A 23,783-nucleotide genomic window follows, 5' to 3' on the forward strand; every position below is an offset into this window, starting at 1 on the left:
AGTCGAGACTATAGCCTAAAGGGAGACTGGGTTTGGGGGGGAGAGGGAGACACTCTGAATGTTAAGGACTCCAGATGTTGTCATATTGCTTGAATATATTTACAGGCCGTCAGCGCCAGAACAGCATCCACCACCACTGGACTGCATCTCTAATGAAGTAAGCAAGGGGAGAGAGGAGCCATTACTCCTACATTCCATTGTTTAGGATGGATTCATACACTTAAACACGGACACATGATTTGATATACAGGCCATTACCTGGACTGAATGATGTGATACCATGTCTGAGACTCAAGTCACACGTGTGTTACAGCACATTGTCATGACCGTCCGTGAGTGTGACCTTCATAGCCCTATCTGCTGTCACATCAACTGTTGCAAACTGCCAATCCTTCATTCCTGTTTTATTAGAAAAACCATGGGCCCAAGGGTATAGTGGGCCGGTAATGTCCTCCCAAGAACATAGAGCCACTTATCCAAACAGTCCAGTCCTAATCAAACCATATGGATTTTGGGGGGTAGGGGCCATTTGATTTCTAGGGCAGTGGTTCTCAAATGAGGGTCCAGGGACCCCCCCAGGGGTCCTTGAGGGGGTTCCAGGGGGTCCCCAGCCAAAAGGGGGGTAATTTATTTTCGCTATAATTCCATTCCTATTTTGGTCATGGGTTTTAAACACTTTCTGCAACAAAACATCTAAAAGCATCAATATCATAATGGGGGACCGTGGGACAAAATCCTATCAAATGGGGGTCGTGGTCTCATTTTTGTCAGTTAGGGGTCCTTCATGTGGAAAAAATTTGAGAACCACTGTTCTAGGGAGCTGACTGACAGCATCTTCTATTATAGCTCTAGGGGGGAGGGGGGCCTGAAAACGTCTCAGGTCAAAAGATTGATTTAAATCTGTGCCTTTACAGGGATTTATCTATGAGTGCAACGTTAAAATTAAATGAGAAAAATCAAGTTTGTACAAGAGAGCAAAATTACACTGTATAGTTTAATATTAGTTGTTCTCCAGTAGATGGCTCTCTTCAGTCAACTGAGAGAAGCCATAAAATGGTTTAGATGTTTTTCAATTTCTCAATTCTTTCAGTCTGTCTAAAGGCAGTTGCAGAAAAGTTTGGAAACCTTGCAAATGATTTATAGCAACATTTTCTCAACTCATGATGAATTATCTTTTGTGTGGGTCATTTCGCTGTCTCCTGAGTGGTCGAGCTGAGCTATCAAAAGTTCATCCATCCACCCATCCATTCTCAACCTGTGAGCTGCCAATAAGAGGCAATGTATGTTCTGTCATCTCCAGTTTGAGCCTCTAATGGGAACCCTATACTCTTTGAAAACTAAGCTTGTTTTAACTTTATAGCCGAATCTCTTCATAGTTGATGAGTTTATACTGAAATAAATACATCCATTTTTACACTTATTTGCCATGTCAAGCCTTTCTATGATCACATTGTAGCCCATCCCTCCCCCCTCCCCACCTAAAACATAACCATCCCATCCAGTTTTCTGAACTGGGGGGGGGAGGGGGGTTTGCAGAGATTTTCTGCAATATTGGTGATTCTATTGAAAATGCAAAGCTCAGAGCAGCTCATGAAAAAAAATGAAGAAATGAATGTGAACTACCGGTAGTTAATTTTTTGGCACTGAATTGTTGAACCTTTATTTATATACAGTATTTATATACAGTGGGAGTCTCACTGAGAGCAATGCTCTCCTTTTCAGGAGTGCCCTGTTCATATTCACACACACATTCAGACCAGGAAGCTGACCAGTGCAACCACAGTCTGATCTGCTGGCCACTGAGCAGCTCTGATGGAGCAGTTGGGGTTAAGGGCCTTTCTCAACAGGGATCACACTTGAATATTGGACTACAGGTTCCTGACACATTCACCCCAGAGATCATCAGGTGCTTCATGGATCCCAGTTGCCGATTGCGGCTATATTTTGTTTTCTTGATTTTGTTCTTGTTTGTGCGCTTTTGCAAAGGTAATTACAAGGCCGCATGTGTTAATCAAAATAAAAGAGTTTAACTGCATGTAATGAATAAGAAAGAAATCTGCAGCAGGGCCTAAATTTAGATACATAATGCTTCATTAAGCTCATCTCTCCTAGTTTCTTAACAGGCTAATCTTGGAAGAAAATTGCTTCCATTTTTAGCCCTTAATTCTGTCCCTTGTGGGTGCGCAGCTGTGTCCGCAAATGATTCAGCAATGGAAACAAATAGCACAGTCTTTATTTAGCCGTCTCAATGGAGGAAAACAATGATCTTATAATGAAATCTACCAGGAAAAGATATTGATTCTGTGTGTGTGTGTGTGTGTGTGTGTGTGTGTGTGTGTGTGTGTGTGTGTGTGTGTGTGTGTGTGTGTGTGTGTGTGTGTGTGTGTGGTCAAGAGCACCTGTGTGTACACATGCATGCAAGTAAAGCAGGAATGGTGTTTGTGTATGAGTGCATATCACCAGCTTTATATGATTTAAAAAATAAAAATAATACATGAGCATCTATACCAGTATACAGCATGTAGAAGCTCAGATAGTTCTGCAGTATACCTGTATGTCCTATATCCAGGTATTTCACCACCTATATTGCTCAGAGCAGCAGCTACAGCTGTCGCAGTTGATTCTGCTTGTCAGACTGAGGGAACTGACAGGTGAACGAGTTGGTCTCAGTGATCATTAAGGCTGTGCATGAATGAGTCCATAGGCCCCCCAATTTGTCCTATACCTCCCCTTTTTGGGACAACCAATGCAGGTGAGGTCATTGAGGTTAATTATGCTGGTAATAATGAGAGAAACATTAACTACAACAGCAGGGGGGGGTGTTTACATCATGCTGCTACTCATCCAGTGGCTGCCAGTGCTCAATGAGCAGCTGTGGCAGCCGGCAGGACTGCAGTGTTGGGCAAGTTACTTTCAAAATGCAATATACTACATATTACTAGTTACTTTCATTTGAAAGTAATAAGTTACTTTACAATATTACTGTCTGTGTAGAGTAACTTATTACTTATCGTTACTTATTACACTACTTTTGCATTACTTTCACCAAAATAACAGCAGTAGCATATGATATCGCTGCCCCGGAACCATCCTGAAAAATAATTTCAACCATCTTGAAGTGAGTGTAAACTGTCCAAAATTCTAAATGTTATCATTTTCCCTTGTTATTGTCATCTATAGACGGTTTTCACCAGAGCGCAACCCCACAGCACTTCCTTTTTCTCAGCATTCGGCAAACTGCAGAAATATTCACTCGACATCGTTACTTTTGTTTTCGCTGCTCAGCTGTATAGACGGTTTTCACGGAATGGTCAGTCCTGCACTTGAATGTTTTTTTTTCTTTTATGTCCATAGCAAACACTGCAACAGGAAGTGAGCGGGGGTTCAATTTAGAATGTTTTTGTTGTCAAGTTAAAACCATCTATAGTGGTTATTTGCATAAAAACACACAATTTGATATGAAATTTGAAATTATTGGATCTTTATTTAAATATGTGCTTTGATAAAAAAACAAAATGTAACTCAATTTGTAACTTGTGTTACTTGACAAAGTAACTGGTATAATATTACTGAAATCCTATTGGTAATACATTATATTACTGAGTTACTCCTAAAAGTAATATATTACATGTAATATGTTATTTTTGTAATGAGTTACCCCCAAAACTGGGCAGGAGTGACACTCCTTCCACAAGGTCCTAGCCTGATATTCAGACTGCATCGTCAATTCATATACTCATTTCCTCTTCGTCTGAGATTGCCGCGCCGCAGTCCAAAAATGGACACATCTGTTACTATTTTGTGAATGAATCACCCACTATATATATATAGTGAAAGAAGAAAAAATATGCTGTTTGTATAGGTTTGTAATGAATATGTTCTATTTTTCTATATGACACCGTGTGTCCTTTTGTTTGCTATCTTGGAAGCTGAAGTATTGTAAACCACAGTTTTGTATCTGTTTTTGTCGTGTCTCATAAGCCCATACGGGCTGGGCACGATTGGTGTGTGACACGTCAATCAATCAATCAATAAAAAAATAAATATATATATATATATATATATATATATATATATATATATATATATATATCAGTAGAAAGGTGATGCCTTGTATAGGGAGAGTGAGATGAGGCACTATATCTCCCTGGCACGGACCCCCCCCCCCCTAGATATATAAAAAGAGTTGAGGTATTGCACTAGATGCATAAGCTGTTCTGTGGTTTCATTGTGACCATTCTGGAGCCTGTCCTAGGTAAATAAATGTGTCTGACCATGTCCTTTTGAAATTCTTCCACATATTTTTTTAAAAAAAATCTATTTTCTAATCTATGTAATTGTGACACTTGATATTGCTATATTTAACTTGATGTACTTGTCTTTTGAAACATGTATGAACTGCATTCTCTTGCTGTCACATGGTCTGCAAATCATGCTGTCACATGATCTGTAATGTTACTCACCTGTTGATAATTGATAATTGATGGTACAGCCTTTTTAAACCCACCCCTGTGCCATTCATTTGTAAAGCGAACCTGATGAAGCAACAGCGAAACGTGTTGTTCGCCATATCTATGCTACTTAAATAAAAGAAGTCTATTCTGACAACCTGGTGTGCGCTGGATTTCCTTTCTACTGCTATTTCTGCTGTTCCTGCTCCAGCTGCACCCGGGACTAGCAGCACAGCTGTGCACAGGGCACTACTTTCTTCTTATATATATATATATATATATATATATATATATACTGGTTATATAATCTTTTATTTTCCTGTCAACCATTTTATGTGCTTAATGAAGTTGCTTAATGCACTTTTTATACTCTTTTTTTTTGTGATGCTTTTAAATGTCCATTTTACTCTCTTCTTTTCTTTTATTTTCCTGTCAACCATTTTATATGAAGCACTTTGAATTGCCTCTGTGTATGAAATGTGCTATACAAATAAACTTGACTTGACTTGACTTGACTTGGTTTTAGTGCAACGCTCTGTGCCTGAGGCTGACTCTATTGATCTGAACCACTATTGAGAGAGAGAGAGAGAGAGAGAGAGAGAGAGAGAGAGAGAGAAAGGAGTTACAGTAAGGCTAAAAAGAGAGAGAAAAGCATTGTAGTCCAGTTTTGAGGCACGCAAAGATGCCTCCCTCATGATGTGACATGAGGCATTCCCGCTGGATGTCAGGAGTACCTGCTGAAGGCAGGCTGTGTTTGACTGTGTGGATGTCAGGAGTACCTGCTGAAGACCTGTGTTTGACTGTGTGGATGTCAGGAGTACCTGCTGAAGACCTGTGTTTGACTGTGTGGATGTCAGGAGTACCTGCTGAAGGCAGGCTGTGTTTGACTGTGTGGATGTCAGGAGTACCTGCTGAAGGCCTGTGTTTGACTGTGTGGATGTCAGGAGTACCTGCTGAAGGCCTGTGTTTGACTGTGTGGATGTCAGGAGTACCTGCTGAAGGCCTGTGTTTGACTGTGTGGATGTCAGGAGTACCTGCTGAAGACCTGTGTTTGACTGTGTGGATGTCAGGAGTACCTGCTGAAGACCTGTGTTTGACTGTGTGGATGTCAGGAGTACCTGCTGAAGACCTGTGTTTGACTGTGTGGATGTCAGGAGTACCTGCTGAAGACCTGTGTTTGACTGTGTGGATGTCAGGAGTACCTGCTGAAGGCCTGTGTTTGACTGTGTGGATGTCAGGAGTACCTGCTGAAGGCCTGTGTTTGACTGTGTGGATGTCAGGAGTACCTGCTGAAGGCAGGCTGTGTTTGACTGTGTGGATGTCAGGAGTACCTGCTGAAGACCTGTGTTTGACTGTGTGGATGTCAGGAGTACCTGCTGAAGGCAGGCTATGTTTGACTGTGTGGATGTCAGGAGTACCTGCTGAAGGCCTGTGTTTGACTGTGTGGATGTCAGGAGTACCTGCTGAAGACCTGTGTTTGACTGTGTGGATGTCAGGAGTACCTGCTGAAGACCTGTGTTTGACTGTGTGGATGTCAGGAGTACCTGCTGAAGGCAGGCTGTGTTTGACTGTGTGGATGTCAGGAGTACCTGCTGAAGACCTGTGTTTGACTGTGTGGATGTCAGGAGTACCCGCTGAAGGCAGGCTGTGTTTGACTGTGTGGATGTCAGGAGTACCTGCTGAAGACCTGTGTTTGACTGTGTGGATGTCAGGAGTACCTGCTGAAGGCCTGTGTTTGACTGTGTGGATGTCAGGAGTACCTGCTGAAGACCTGTGTTTGACTGTGTGGATGTCAGGTGTACCTGCTGAAGGCCTGTGTTTGACTGTGTGGATGTCAGGAGTACCTGCTGAAGGCCTGTGTTTGACTGTGTGGATGTCAGGAGTACCTGCTGAAGACCTGTGTTTGACTGTGTGGATGTCAGGAGTACCTGCTGAAGACCTGTGTTTGACTGTGTGGATGTCAGGAGTACCTGCTGAAGACCTGTGTTTGACTGTGTGGATGTCAGGAGTACCTGCTGAAGACCTGTGTTTGACTGTGTGGATGTCAGGAGTACCTGCTGAAGACCTGTGTTTGACTGTGTGGATGTCAGGAGTACCTGCTGAAGGCCTGTGTTTGACTGTGTGAATGTCAGGAGTACCTGCTGAAGACCTGTGTTTGACTGTGTGGATGTCAGGAGTACCTGCTGAAGACCTGTGTTTGACTGTGTGGATGTCAGGTGTACCTGCTGAAGGCCTGTGTTTGACTGTGTGGATGTCAGGAGTACCTGCTGAAGACCTGTGTTTGACTGTGTGGATGTCAGGAGTACCTGCTGAAGACCTGTGTTTGACTGTGTGGATGTCAGGAGTACCTGCTGAAGACCTGTGTTTGACTGTGTGGATGTCAGGAGTACCTGCTGAAGACAGGCTGTGTTTGACTGTGTGTTTTGGCAAATCCCCTGCTGGACTGTTGCAGCCCTGAATCTAAAGGGCATGTTTGTGGCGTGTGTGTGTGATATTTGTGGTCAATTACACCCAACCAGGCAGTGTTTATCTGTCGCTCGGTGCTCCGTAACCTCTCTCTACAGCGCCATGAATGATTAAAAACCCACTGGTTACTTCTGTCTATACAACCGGGGGTAGTGTGCTGTTTCAAAGACCTTGGCATTGAGAGACACCCAGGACACCACTCATCACTTGTCTGAGTTGTCTCTGCCTTGTACTGCGAGTGCAATGTTGAGTTCTCTATTGCCAGCAGCTTACAGCGCTGACAGGAATGAAGACTTTAACAGAGATGGTCTGGGGTCAAATGAGGTCAGTATGTGTGACATTTTTCCTTGGGAATAAGGTAAAGACAGACGTACTATAAAACTACATCAGAGCAGTAGAGGAGCCGCTGAAAGAGAAAATGGTTTGCATTTTATTGCAAGCTTGTTATAATAAATAATTTATCTTTGAAGATCAAAGTGTTCCGAGTCTTCCTGAATGTGAATCTCTATAGAGAGGCAAAGTGACCGCCTACTTCCTGCTTCAGCACTGTACCACAGTCTCAGGAGAGACCACATAACATTTCACTCGGAAAACTTAACACAATTGCGGATTTAAAGAAAATGTGTTTTCGATTTCGTTTTTTTTAGTTTTGGTCTGAGTGAAATGTTCTCTATGGTCTCTCCTGATTCTAAATATTGTTATAACAATTGTTATAAGCATTTTACGAAATGTCTATGGGAAAATAAAGGGCGGATAAAAATCTCTGGTACAGTGCTGAAGTAGGAAGTAGGCGGTCTCTTTGCCTCTCTATAGATTCCCATCACAAGAGTATGAACACGAACATGCACATTCAACCAAGCCAGTCTGGGAGGATATTATGATTGCCTTTTAATCACATCCCTGGCTGTTGTGGGGCCACCTGTGTGCTGCTGCTGACACTCATTAAAGATGACGGCAATCACTGAGGCCGGGATAACATTTCCACATGCTTGCACCTGTCACAAGGCAAATCATGATAGGATACGCTTGGCAGTCAGCCACATTGATACCTGGGCATTTCCTCTGAACCCAGCCAAAGTGTGCAGGCCAATTGTAACATTTTGATGCACACAGATCGCAAGTTTTCACAACCATGTCACTCATTTGTTTCAATCAAAATATACAGTATGCAATTGTTCAAAATGCACCAGTTTCTCTAATTGCACCATATTCTATTCATTTGATTTTAGTATGTTGTTTGCGGATTCTTTCTGTGTCTGTCTTCATGTTTTACATTGCTGTCATGATCTGGTTTTTGGGATCATGGGGAAGTGATGAGATTATGTTGCTATGGCAATGACCCCTGCCTGAAGTATTCCCTGACCTCATTGGCCATTGGCCAGAGCACAAAAATACTGACCGGCGTTGGGAGACATGAAGCATGTCGGCTGTTCTCTCACAGAAACCAATTTCTGCTCTCCGGCCACCATAAGAACACAAACCGCTGTGTAGCCAGCCAGGGAGTGAAGAGGAGTTGTAGGCCTACATCAGATTATCACCAGTTGCAGCAAAGAGGCATTTATTGTGAGAAGGAAGGACAACACTGTTAGTGCAGCAGGTGGGGGAGCACAGTCAGCAGTGTACTCTGTAGTTAGCATCGCACAAGCTAGCCACAGTGATCCATAGCACGTAACACACACACTCTACCAAAGTGGAATCAATGCCAAAGGCCAAGTATGGTGCACCTTGCTGTATTATGGTCTGATCTTGATCGAATGCATTTGAGTTGACTCACCTACTTGAATGTATAAGTGTACGTCAGATCCACATGTGATCGATGAATGCTATTTTCCTACAACAAGAACCCATGAATTGCAGTATTAAATAATGACCTGACATATGTAACTAATGAGAGCAGCAACTGACAGCTGGGGTAAGGTCTCCTCCTCTCTCTCTCTCTCTCTCTCTCTCTCTCCCCCCTCTCTTAGCACGTGTGAGAGATCTCCATTCGCAGGCATGATTAAGATGGATACTATGAGGTGGCAGCATTCTCACTGGAGTCTCCACACTTCATGATCACTCACCTCCAGCATTAGCAAGATGAATGGTCCTCCCTTGTGTGGAGCCGGAGAAGTAATTTTCTTTTAACCTCACGTGAAGGCAGTGGTCAAAAAAGATGACACGGAGGAAACACAACTTAATAATGATTGCTGGGCATGGTATAGGGGTAATTTTTCACGTTTGTATAACTTGTCAGCCCGTAAACATTCCCTCCAGTTTATGGAGTTGTGTGGGGATTTTGCATGCAGATAAGAGTCTTGAATCAGAGTAAATCAAGGACATAACAAAGCACCACATTTAACTGCTTTGCCTAACAAATTAACCTGTTATGCTGTGTGGCATGGCATTTCTTAATCAGTCTTTAACTCCTGGGGTTTTAAAGTCTCCTGGCTATGTGCTGCTGACAGAGATGCTCTTTAGTGAGTTGGGCCCCTGGAGGTAGAGGAAGACATGCAGAACGGCCACAAGAAGGCACTGAAGCACCTTGTGATATGTGACTACCAGGTCTTTGTCTATTATCTACAGAGAAGATAAACTGTACTGCACTGTACAGGTACCGTCTCAAAATGGTAGTAGTGACATAGGCCTGGGCTTGTGTTTCATTCAATTTAATTTATTACAATGCATAAGTATTAATATTTGCCTGTTAAAGCGCTGAATAGCCCTAGAACACTAACGTCGGGTGATTTTCACCCGGACAAATGAATTCACGTGATTTTCATTGTCTTGCTGGTGTCTGAGGTGGGCGGGTCCTTAGGTACCTTCAGGATGCTCACTGACGTCATTGAATGTAGGTTTGTTTCCCTGCTCCCATTCATGGTTTTTTCTACCGGCTACGTGTTCGGGTGATTTTCACCCGACGTTAGTGATAGAGGGTAAAATATCTTCGGGTTAGTTACAATGGTATTGTGGTGACTTTTTTTTTTTTTTCACCACACAAGTCCCATGAATGGGTGGACCGAATGAGAAGTTGGGAGCTCCTGTTTTTTGGGTTTTTTTTTTTTTTTTATAACGATTACCTCATTTTTCCCGAATTTGACATATTTTTTATAGTGTCCCCCATAATAAACTTTCTTGTGTTTTTTGTGATATTTCACATTTAAAAACAAAAGAAGAGTACCTCAATTTGCCATGTATTGTTGAACTTTAAGATATTTTGATGAGAAGTATGTTTTATGGGGTATATTGCATCGGGTGAAATACACCCGACGTTAGTGATGGTGTGACTTTAAATCACGTTAGTGTTCTAGGGTTATACTGTTCTCATCTGCATGAAACAGTTAGCTAAACTCATTCCTCCACAAAGCTCCTCCAAAGAACAGGCCACGTGTTGTACTTGGCAGGATTTTAATGAAGAAAAGGTAAAACTGAAATACAAACAAATACAGCGGTAAGTATAACAGGTAGGTATAACTCAGGCTAGCAATAAGTGAGTACACAAATAAATTAAACAACTATGCTATAAAACACGATAATTGACATCTAAAACAAATATCTATTTATTCCTCAGGGATAATTGACATCTAAAATAAAGCTCTACTTATTCCTCAGGTTCCTAAACAAAGGTTTACTTACTGGCAATGCCACAAGAAGGGAACAGAAGATGCTGGAAACTGACTGCCAACCTCTGCACCATGCGGTCGTTAACACAAAGCTGGCTACTGGAAACTGCCGTCTAACAGGATGTTACGAAAATAAAATACTTGACTTCAAAATAAAAGCACTCTTAATTTGTCCTTTTTCCTTACTCTCTCTGTTACATCACACTCCCCGCCTGGCTTCCGTAGGATGCCAGACCCCTAAACCACCTCTGAATCTAAGAGCAGAACCACCTCAGAGACAGGTCTCAGGTAAGTCTTAGGGGTTCGATGGGATGCCACCTTTACTTCTACCTTCCTGACTAGTCCATCATCGCTCAGGAAGGCCTTCACTATTCTTCCCATGGACCATTCATTTCTTCTGGCTTGTTTGTCTTTTAGCAACACCACATCTCCTTCTTTGAGGTTTGGCTTCTTGGTGTGCCACTTCTGTCTGCTTTGAAGCGTAGCCAAATATTCCCTCCTCCATCTTGCCCAGAACATGTCTGCTAAAGCCTGAACTCTCTTCCATTCATGCTTTAAAAGGCTGGTATCTGAGAACTCTCCAGGAGGAATAGGTGGGGTACCAATTTTCTGCGTAAGCAGCATCGCTGGTGTGAGTATCAGTGGTGCTTCTGGGTCTGAGGAAACTGGTATCAGCGGCCTGGAGTTAATTATGGCTGTCACCTCAGCCATCAATGTGCACAGGACCTCATGGGTGACCTTGGACCTTCCAGCTTGGAGCAACATTGAGTCTAGGATACGCCGTGCCGTTCCTATCATGCGCTCCCAACTGCCTCCCATGTTGGAAGCATGAGGGGGGTTGAAAACCCATGTGCACTTTTGGGTGAGAAGGTAGTTCTCCACACTGTCCTCTCCAGCATCTGCAGCAAGCTTCAACTGTGTGGTAGCACCAACAAAGTTTGTCCCTCGATCTGACCTAAGCTGCTTCACTGGTCCCCTGATCGAGAAAAACCTGCGGAGGGCATTGATACAGCTTGAAGCACTCATCGACTCGATCACTTCGATGTGAACAGCTCTTGTGGACATACAAGTGAACAATATCGCCCACCTTTTGCTGTTGGCGCTGCCACCTCTGGTCCGGCGTGTCACAACCTCCCAAGGTCCAAAGACGTCCAGCCCTACATAGGTAAAGGGAGGTTCTTGCTGTAGGCGCTCTGTGGGGAGGTCCGCCATCTGCTGCTGTTCCAACTTGCCACGCAATTTCCTGCATATCACACACTTGTAGATAAGGCTGCTGATGGCTCGCTTGGCTCCCACTATCCATAAGCCACTTGCACGTACAGCGCCCTCGGTGAAGTGCCGTCCTTGATGTTCGACCCTTTCGTGGTGATGACGAATAAGCAACACAGCAACATGATGCTTACCAGGGATGAGGAGAGGGTGAGTCTCATCTGCAGGTAGGTTTGAATGAGTAATACGCCCTCCTACATGTAGCAGACCCTCTTCATCCATCACAGGATGGAGCTTCTTCAGGGGACTACTCGCAGGTAAGTCTTGTTTCTTTTGAATGCATTTTATCTCTTCTGTGTACACCTCATGTTGCACACCTTTGATAATGATGCGTTCTGCCTTTGTAACCTCAGCACTTGTCACGCCTTTCCTGCAGAAATGCCAGCCCACACATTCCGAATCATGTGATGGCTTGTGGAAACTTTGTGTCACGTGTAGCAGCCGCGCTACAGCTCTTGTCAGTAGACTCCATGAGGAAAAGCGTTCAAAGCGTTTAGTATCCAGCTGTTTTCCTGAGACGTTGGTCAAGACAGCTGTGACCTCAGGACGAAGCTCCACATCTGAATTTGGATCAAGCAGGCCAAAGTATGTGTTGTCTGATGATGAACTCTCAGGTTCCACCAAAAACTTTGGTCCAGTCAGCCAACTGGTATCCTGTAGCTGGCTTGCAGGCACAGACCTTGTTGCGTGGTCAGCTGGGTTGCTTTCAGTGGGAACATATCTCCACTGACTTGGATGACTTGACTGCCTGATTCTTTGAACGCGGTTATTGACGTACACATAGAATCTTCGGGATTCGTTGTTTAGGTAACCCAAGACAACCTTACTGTCAGTGAAGAATGTTATCTTGTCCAGTTTTTGGCCTATCTCCTCTCTGACTTGCTCTGAGATTTCTGTGGCCAACACTGCTGCACAGAGCTCCAATCTAGGGATGGTGAGTTCTGCCAGAGGTGCCAGTTTGGCTTTGCCAAGGACGAAACTGACCTCCGCGAGACCATCTTCAGCTTTCACCTTTAGGTAGGCAACCGCAGCAATTGCCTTTACCGAGGCATCAGCAAAGACACATAGCTCTGTGCTTTTGGCTTTTGTCAGAGAAAAGGAAGCATAGGTGCGAGGGATATTCAGCTCATTGAGCTCTTGCAGTGAGTCCTGCCACCTTTGCCACTTCATGAACTTCTCGTCAGGCAGAGGTGTGTCCCAGTCTGTACCTTGAGAGACCAGTTCCCGTAGAAGGAGTTTACCTTGTAAAGTCACTGGTGCAAGGAAGCCCATTGGATCGAACAAACTGTTGATGGTGGAAAGCACCCCTCTGCGTGTGAAGGGTTTCTGCGACTCAGGAATGTGGAAGGTAAATGTATCCATTGTCATATTCCAGGCAACTCCCAGACTGCGCTGAGTAGGCAAGTCATCCACAGCAAGGTCCAGAGTTTCCATGCCCTTGGCTCGATCCTCTTTGGGGAAGGCATTCATGACATCAGTCTTATTCGAGGCGATCTTGTGGAGCTTGATGTTGTAACATGCCAGCAGGTTCTGTGCTCTCTTTAATACATCAACTGCTTCAGCCTCTGTTGGGAAGGACCTCAGAGCATCATCCACGTAAAAGTCTGTATTGATGAAATGACACACATCACTGCCGAAGTCATTCTCTCCCTCTTGTGCTGCCCTCCTTAACCCGTAGGTTGCCACCGCTGGTGAGGGGCTGTTCCCAAACACATGGACCCTCATGCGGTAATCCACCACTTCATTCTCAGGGTTGTTGTCCCTGAACCACAAAAAGCGTAAGACATCTCTGTGTTCTTCCTGAACAAGAAAGCAGTAGAACATTTGCTTAATGTCGGCGGTTATGGCAACAGGTTCCTTCCTGAACCTAAGGAGGACTCCCAGAAGGCTATTGTTGAGGTTGGGCCCTTGAAGCAAGACCTCATTCAGTGACACTCCCTCGAAGCGAGCACTCGAGTCAAACACAACCCGGATTTTCCCAGGCTTTTGCGGGTGGTACACGCCGAAACTCGGAAGGTACCAGCGTTCTTTTCCCTCTTCTAGCGGTGGTGCCAGTTCAGCATGGTGGTTGTCCAGGATCCCTTGCATGAACTCGATGAAGTCTTCTTTCATGCTGGGTCTCCTCTGGAAGGTACGTTGCAATGACATAAGTCGTTGGTATGCATGCCGTTTGTTGTTAGGGAGAAGCTTTCTTGGGTTCCTGAATGGCAGGGGTGCCACCCAGCTGCCACTTTCATTCCTAACAAACCCCTTGTCCATTAGCTGCAGGAATGACATATCGTCGATGGAAGGCGCAAGCTGATTGTCTCTTTCAGACCTTTGGAAGACTGTTCCACCAAGGTGATCTCCTCGCCGCACCGGAGTACATGACCACGGTTGAGAGCTGTTCTGCTTGAAACCCGGACTGAAGTCCTCCTTGACCTTGACGAGGTTATCACAAGGACTCAGACAGCTGGGGCGGCCACTTTCCATGAAGCATGTTTTAAATGTGTTCACTTCCTTAGGGGTGTGAGCGCCATTCAGGCAGACATCACCGACAATGACCCACCCAAGGTCATGCTTCTGGGCGAATGGAGCATTGTTCGGGCCGTTATACTGCTGGCGTACCTTGTGGACCTGGAGAATGTCTCGCCCTAATAGCAACAAAATGTCTGCTGAGTTGTCCAGAGCAGGTATGTCATTAGCTATAGCTCGCATGTGGCTGTGGTGGTACGCTGCTTCTGGAGTTGGGATCTCTGCTCGGCTGTTGGGCACATTATTGCACTCTATCAGAGTTGGAAGGGGGATACTCACTTCTCCTGTGAGCGGCTCCACAACGTAACCTTGAGCTCTTCTTCCAGTCACATTTTCAACTCCAGCACATGTTTTTAGGATGTAAGGCACGGATGGACCTTGTATGTGGAAGACATCAAAGAACTCTGTCTTGGCTAACGAGACGTTGCTTTGATCATCTAAGATCACATACATCCTTTTGCTCCACTCACGATGACCTTCTGGATATACATTAACCAGACATATCTTTGAACATGACTTCCCACTGAAGCCCTTGCCACAAACTTGTGTACACATAGTAGCACCAGCTGAGAGAGGTCCATCTTCAGGCATGCTCTCCAGCTCCCCGCCATGGTCTTTGGAAGAGCTCAGCGCCTTTGTCTCCCTTGGAGTTGGGCCCGGATGAAGTGCAGCTACATGTCTCTCACTGTTGCATTCTCCACATTTTATCAAAATGTCACAGTTCTTGGCCTGGTGAGACACTGAAGCACAACAGCGGAAACATATGCCCTTGTCTTTAAGGAATTTCTTCCTGTCTTCAAACAGCATTACTCGGAAGCTCTTGCATTTTGTAAGCGGGTGAGGTTTCTTATGTATGGGACATAGCATGTTCAAATCCTCTGTTTGCTTCCCCACACTACAAGCAGTTTCCTTATACACGTTGGTTTTGTGTACTGAAACTGGATTTCTGTAGTTGAGGTTTCCCATCCTTTCCTTCTTTAGAGTGGGCACCATGGAGCTGGACACGTTGAAGCTCGGATCGTTCCTTGCTTTGGCTTCTCTCCTTATGAACTGAGAGAAGACTGTGAAGGGTGGGAAAGGCACATGGTGGTCTTCCTTATATCTTGACCCAAATGTCATCCATTTTTCCTGTAAGTAGAAAGGCAACTTTTCCACAATAGGACTGATTCCTCTTGCCGTATCCAGGTATGTTAATCCATGCAGATAACCATCTTCCTTTGCAGCTTCAAGTTCAAACAGCAGATCTCCAAGTTCTCGAAGTCTGGGATTATCTCTGTTGGCTATCTTGGGGAAATTGTCTATCTTTCCAAATAGAGCACGCTCTATGGCTTCTGGAGCGCCGTAGCATTCATCCAGTCTAGTCCAAATCAGGCTAAGCCCCACCTCTGGATGTCTGATATTAACAGATTTCATCCTGCGAGCTTGCTGACTTGATTCGGGACCTAACCATTTTATAAGCAGGTCGATCTGTTCATGGGCAGAGAGACCTAATCCCTTCACAACATTGGTAAATGTTGACTTCCAGCTAAGGAAGTTTTCTGGCTGATCATCAAACCTGGTCAATCCACCTGACACCAGCTGACTTCTTATCAGAAACTTAGCCAGATCTGATGTATTGCGATTTGCATCTTGGCTTAGTGAAGCATCTGGGGCATAATGGCTGAATACGTGCTCCTTTTGGCGGTGTGACGTGTCAACTTGTTGTCTATCTTCTAGGGGTGTCACGATACACTCAGTTCACGATACGATACGTATCACGATACTGGGTTCACGATAACGATACGATACGATACGATTTTAACAATATTTTTTTAAACTTGAATAATGACAATATATGACTGGAAAAGTAGTATTTTATTTGAAATGCACAAATACAAAACATGCTGTTGTGGGAAATTGTTATTACAATAACAACTAGAAAAAACATGAGATTGGAGATAAGGCTTATCTTGAAATAGAATGAGTTACACCGTCACTTAGATTTACTTTGAACTAAAAGGTTTCTCAGCAGTATAAATTCTCATTATGCATCTTCAGTTTTTCTTCAAACTCAAACAACAAGACTTTTCTTAATCTATTTTTTATGAATCTTCAGTTTTTCCTGTCAAGTAAACAGTTTTGCCAGAAACTCAATTGAATGGTTTCTCTCCTGTATAACTTCTCATGTGTCTCTTCAGAGACTTGTTCAACTGAACTACTTTCCACACATTGAACTTCAACAAACAAAGACGTTTCTTAGTCTATTTTTTGAAGAAAAAAAAAAAAAAAAAAAAAATTTGCGATATGAGATTTCATCTCAACGATGCATATCGTGACGTTTTACTATCGCGAAATTTCGTGGGACGATATATTGTGACACCCCTACTATCTTCACATATATTTTTCTGACGTTGCTCTTGATAGTGCTGACAATGTCCTTGTGGTTTGATTGGCTGTGGGACATGTCGCTGGCTGTCTGGCTGGTGATAATGTCCCTGATGTGGGGTGGAGTGTAGCTGCATATCATGGTTTAGGTTAGATTGCAGTTGCCCTCCGAGACTGAGAGAGCCATACTCTTGATCCAATGTTTGCAGGTTTGATGGCTGTTCTGGTTGTTGGTTTGAGTCAAACTGCTCATCTGGGTGACTATGAATCACCTGTGGGTGCTTTGTCACATATTCCTTTACTTTCTCAAATGAATCTTCCAGTTTAGGTAAAGACTCAAAGTCTGATAAGCTTCCTTCAGAGTTTAGTTCAGCTGCAGCCGCTTCCATGACGACGGCTTTGGCGATAGCTGCCTCCGCATCTCTCTCTTGGTTAAGTGCATCCAATGCTGCATCCAGACGAGCTTTCTCAATTTTAATTTCCATTTCCTTTTTGCTAAAGGTCACTCTAGCTTTCGCTGCCTCCGCCTCTGCGCGCGCTTTAGCAGCTGCCATACTGACTGTTGATCGTTGTGAAGATCGTTGTGAAGATCGTTTTGAAGATCGTTGTGTAGACCGACTAGCCTTGGAGGTATGTGATTTACTGTCAAGAGACTCCACATTAGTCGGTGCATTTGACAGTCCATCCATTGAAACATCCATCTTAGTATCTTTCTCCTGCTCCATCTTCTGATGAGCGGCTGCCATTTTACTATACTGTTCTCATCTGCATGAAACAGTTAGCTAAACTCATTCCTCCACAAAGCTCCTCCAAAGAACAGGCCACGTGTTGTACTTGGCAGGATTTTAATGAAGAAAAGGTAAAACTGAAATACAAACAAATACAGCGGTAAGTATAACAGGTAGGTATAACTCAGGCTAGCAATAAGTGAGTACACAAATAAATTAAACAACTATGCTATAAAACACGATAATTGACATCTAAAACAAATATCTATTTATTCCTCAGGGATAATTGACATCTAAAATAAAGCTCTACTTATTCCTCAGGTTCCTAAACAAAGGTTTACTTACTGGCAATGCCACAAGAAGGGAACAGAAGATGCTGGAAACTGACTGCCAACCTCTGCACCATGCGGTCGTTAACACAAAGCTGGCTACTGGAAACTGCCGTCTAACAGGATGTTACGAAAATAAAATACTTGACTTCAAAATAAAAGCACTCTTAATTTGTCCTTTTTCCTTACTCTCTCTGTTACATCACAAGGGTTAAGAAAGGAACATACCAAAAAGTGCCAGGATGTAATTTTGAGAATCTGCTGGCTGATATGCTGTACAGTAGCCTACATCCTTTTGTCATTTTGTTTAGGTCTATAAAAGTTTGCCTGATAATCTCATCTGTTGTTTTCCTCCAAAGCCTGTTGTGAGCGATGCAGCAGTCTCTATCCTTAAATCACCCTGATATTGATCCAGCATTTATGATAAGCGTTCAAACGTCTATCACTATGTTTTTGGGAAAATTGCTTTGCTCACCCAGGCAATTTTCTAGGCCAGAATAAGAGAACAAAAATATTCACAATGTATCTCCTCAGTTTTTGTTATCCCTCAAAAAAGAATCTCCCCAAATAAAGCAAAAATGTAATCCTTTATTATTTCAGGATCTGCCAAATGTCCCCTTCCACCTCAGGTTAGGAAGCATCCAGTGCAGAATGAAGCTATTGTCCTGTCAGGATATTATGGGATGTGCTGTGTGGTCATGATCGTCCTTTGAGCCCCTTGTTCTGTCCTGCCTAAAAATCCATCATGGAGCCTTGACCCCCTGCAGTTTGCCTACAGAACCAACAGGTCTGTAGACCATGCTATAAACATGGCCCTCCATTACATTCTCGCGCACCTGGACACTGCAGGATCCTATGCCAGGATCCTCCTGTTCATGGACTTTAGCTCTGCCTTCAGTATGATCATCACAGCCCTGCTGCACGAGAAGATCTCCCAGCTGGGTGTGCCCGACTCCATCTGCAGGTGGTCCGCAGGCTTCCTGACGAACAGGAAGCAGTATGTGAGGCTGGGGAAGCATGTCATGACCAACAGCACCAGAGCAGCCTAGGGCAGTATCCTCTCTAAATACTTCTTCCCCCTGAACACCAACAGCTGCACCTCAAGCGATCAGTCTGTCAAGCTCCTGAAATTCATAGATGACGCCAACCTCATAGAGCTCATCTCTGATGGTGAGTCTGCGTACAGGCGGGGGGATCGATGACTTGATGACTCGGTGCAGTCAAAACAACCTGGAGCTCAATGTTCAAAAGACAGTGGTGATGGTTGTGGACTACAGGAGGAACACTTCCCCATCACCCTGGGTGACTCCCCCAGTCAACACTGTGGAGTCCTTTTGCTTCCTATAGGTTCCATCATCAGCCAGGACCTGAAATAAGAGCAGAACATCAGAGCTCTCACCAAGAACGCACAACAGAGGATGTACTTCCTGCGGTGGCTAAAGAAGGTCAAGGTGCCAAAGGCAGCGTTGGTGCTTTTCTACGCCTCCACCGTTGAGTCCATCCTCACCTCCTCCATCACCATCTGGTACGCTGCTGCTGCCCTCAAGGACATCTCCAGATTGCAGCACATCATTCGTCATGCTGAAAAGAAAAGGCAGTTGGATGGAGCATGCCTTCCCTTCAGGACCTGCACACTGCCAGGATGCTGACGTGGTCTCAGAGGATTTTGACCCTAACCCTAACCCCACCCAGGTCATAAACTCTTTGAGGCTCTCCCCCTTGGCAGAAGACTGAGGTCTGGCGGTACCAGAATCTCTGGTCACAGGGACAGTTTCTACCCAACTGCCATCCTCCTCTTCAATGAGACCCAATATCCTCTGAGCACAGCCGGCTTGTGGGGCTGGGGGGTGCCGCGTCTATGTGCCGACAGGCCGCAGTGCCGACAGGTCGCAATGCCGATAGCCCACAAGCAGAACCAGCTGAGCGAGGCGGCGTGCAGCGTGTCGGTGGAGCTAACCTCTCCCAGCCCCCACGCCAAACCTAACCTCCCCCTATGCCTAAACCTAACCTCCCCCAGACCCTAACCCAAAACCTAACCTCTCCCACCCCCACGCCTAAACCTAAGGTCGGCATAGCGGGTGGTCGGCATAGCGGGTGGACCCCGGGCTGGTGCCCCCGTACGGACATTCTCCTACCCCACTCCCCCACCCCCCATCATATGTCACCTTAAATTACTTTATATTTTTGCACTTTATAATTTGTGATTAAGATTTTTTGATGATGATTTGTGATTTTTTTCTGTATTGCTTTGTCTTCTACTATTGATGTGACCGCTGCACTGTATACTTGCACTAAGTCAAATTCCTCATTTGTAATCTGATTACTTACTGTGACTATTAAAGTGAATCTTGAGCCAGGATATTATGTCACAAAACACATATTATTTGGGGGATACAATTGCTGATGTAATGTTAAACACTTTATGGATCTGTCCAAATTTGCTTATACAAACAATAAGTGCAGAACAAGGAATATGGGGAGAGCAACCAGACTGTGTAGAGCATCCAGCTTATCTTCAAAGTCTTTGGTCAGATGGCATGAAAATAAGTCTGAAGAAATGTGCCCCAATATAGGTACAGTATGTGCTCTCTACTGTGTAGGTTTCAGTGCTTCCACCTTCCCATAATGTTGTTGTTCAAGTGCTAGAACATTTAATTAATTAAAACCAGCCATACAGCAGATCTGTCAATTGCCTCTTTCTCACAGCATGTGTTTCTTGATGTAACCAGCAGGTCTGATGGCATAGGTTGCTCCTGCCTCCTCCATCCTCCTCCTGTGGCCTTGCTGTGCTGGCTCCCACAACCATCAGCACCTCCACGTCATCACTTTTGCTGTAGCCACAACCTTGTGGGCTGGAGCGCACGCTGCATCTCATCAGAGAATATTACCTAACACTCTGAGGACAACATTCATCAACGTCAGAGGGCTTTTGCCAACGGTGCGTTTCCTTCTACAGGCGGCCCGAGTCCATTTCAGTTGTTCCAGCAGCACCGCGGGGTACCTTGCGCGACCTGTGCCGTTTCAGCAGTGCACACGCAGTATCTCTTTCAAGGTTCTTCAGTCTTTAGTTTTCTGCTGATATCAACTTCCGCTGCACAGCAACTCAAAGTGTCTTGATATCTTTTCTTTTTTCATTTTTTTATTTCATTCACATCTCCGTTGGCAAGCAATGCTTTTATATCTACCCAAAAACAAATGAAATTCCATCAACTGCCTCGGAAGACATTTTTAATTGAAACTGTCTTAGCTCATAACTTTCTGCTCCTCCAAAATACATCTAAAGCTCTACTCTACACAGACTATATCAGATAGATAAGATTGTCTATATCTATCTATCTATCTATCTATCTATCTATCTATTTATTTATCTATCTATTTATCTATATATCTGTCTATCTGTCTGTCCGTCTGTCTATCTGTCCATCCATCTATCTATCTATCTATCTATCTATCTATCTATCTACATTATCTATCTATCTATCTATCTATCTATCTATCTATCTATCTATCTATCTATCTATCTATATATCTACAGTATCTATCTATATATCTATATATGTACAGTATCTATCTATCTATCTATCTATCTATCTACATTATCTATCTATCTATCTATCTATCTATCTATATATATCTACAGTATCTATCTATCTATCTCTCTCTACAGTATCTATCTATCTATCTATCTATCTATCTATCTATCTATCTATCTATCTATCTATCTATCTATCTATCTAGTGTCAAATACACACCCAAAATGAAGATTTTGATAGTGCTGAAGATGTATTTTAGATACAATTTCTCAAATTTGTCAAAAATGACAAGTAAATTGGTTCAACCAGCACACTGTCAGCATTTATTGCCCTGATGGATCGACACTCTGTAGACTAGAGTCAATTGTGAACCATTTTTTCTATACTTGCAAAGCTGCAGCCTCCATGACTGTCCATCAAAATAGTTTCACAGGTGACTTGGAAGTCTGATGCCTGACTTTTCCAACAGCAAGTGTAAGTTGTTTTGGGTAAAAAAATAAATAATCTAATTGCAAAGATCCCAGATCCAGATCACTGAATCCAGTCAAGACAGGGAACCATAGGTTTAAAAACAAAATGCTGTGAAGGTTTTCCAACACTTCAGTTTAGATATGCAATGGGTGTGTACAGATCACCAAGCAGAAAAATTACCATAATGCAATGTGTCCAAAACCAGATTGTCCAGGTTGAAAAACACAGAAACCCTCCTTTAATATGTCAGCGCATGGAGCGCTTATTTAGAGCCTCTTATGGCCAACAGCCTTCCACAACACCCTCGAGGAATTGACAAGGATCTTGGTGTCTTAGAGAGTCAAGAGCTACAACCGTCGCACAAACGCAGGCAAAATCACATTCGCTATACTAGAAAGCCTTTTGATTTAAGATGCAGAAACACGCAAGTCCTGTCAAGGAGGCTGGCATGCGTGCTCAAATGATGGCATCTGATTTATTGTTTGGAATTAACTAGTGTGCTTCGTCCTTGGCATTTTGAGTACTGTATAGGTGTAAATCTTCAATCTTAAGTGTTTTGAACAAAAAAAATGTGTTGGGGCCGTGATAAACTGAGGGAGCCGTATCACTACAATATTCAAGAAAGCCTCCCATCCTATGCAAATGAGTATTGAAGAGTAAAAGCACATGGGAGATACAGATACAAGATTGTAAAATATAAAAAGAAAAAAATTAAACAAAGCAGTTATAATCATGTGTATGATTTACAAGTGCCTCTGTTTAGCAGTATATCAATTGGCACGGCATATAAACACATCCCCCATCAGCTGTGCACACCCATATGACAAAGCATGTTGTTTTCCAGTACAGCTCATTTCATTGACTGTCCTCTACTAGCCTACTCACTCCCTTTTTCGAGCTGATCAGCACAGCAAAAGGTTGACCTGGATCTGATCTGAGTGTATGCACACACAGGGAGACTATAAAGCCAATTCCAGATGTGTCAGTGGATGTGACAGGGCCACATTCCTGTGACAGTTGGAGTGTAACAGCCTTGATCCCCTCAATATCACCTCTGCTTACTGAGTGGAAACTACTCTGCACATATAGGCCTGAAATGCTCTGTCAGGCCCTCATCTGCACACATCATACAGTATATGATATTGTTATAATAATAATTATTAGCAGTATAATAATTAGATTTAGCATTATTATTAGTATTATCTCTTATTTATTAAGGGATATACTAATAAGGGATACTACTACATAAAGGCACTTAATTCCACTTGCTTATATTAAGGCTTAATATAAGCAAGTGGAATGAATGAAGTGTATTTCTGGACAGAGGCATGTTGAATGGTTTCCTCTTATAACTGAACACTTAGGAGCCTACTACAATGGGAAAGGTAAAGTCCCACTGATTGTCACACACCTGAGTATGCGAAATTTGTTCTCCGCATTTGACCCATACCCTGGGGGAGCGGGGAGCGTGCTGCCGCACTCGTGAATCATATGGTGATCTAACCCCCCAATTCCAACCCTTTGATGCTGAGTGCCAAGCAGGGAGGCAAATGGGTCCCATTTTTATAGTCTTTGGTATGACTCGGCCGGGGATCGAACTCACAACCTCCCAGTCTCAGGGCGGACACTCAAACCACAAGGCCACTGAGCTGGTGTCTAATTGGGGTCACATCACTATAGGACGAATCAGCGCGACGTCACTTGCCACCCAGAAATGCAGAACCCCGCGGCAGTTAATAGTACGAGTTGTTCCAAACAAACGTTAATATCTCAAAAACTATACATGACAGCGCTTATATTTTGACATTCTGAGTGAGAGCAGAAGTAGCTCAAGAATTTGATGTACGCATGTCGTGTTAAAGTTGTGTGAACTGTCGCAGTTTCTAAAATGTAAACAGTCAGACAAGAGTCAGACACTCAAGCCTCCCAAAGCTCAGGCACCATAGGGTTCCATTGCCGTTGCCGCCCAGTGACGCGTTTTGTTTACCAAAATGCTGCTCGGCTGATCCCTCGTGCATTATTATTATTATTTTTACAAAAATAACCCTGCTACAAT

Source organism: Poromitra crassiceps (genome assembly GCF_964638095.1).
Source record: "Poromitra crassiceps genome assembly, chromosome: 2".
In the NCBI taxonomy this organism is placed as follows: Eukaryota; Metazoa; Chordata; class Actinopteri; order Beryciformes; family Melamphaidae; genus Poromitra; species Poromitra crassiceps.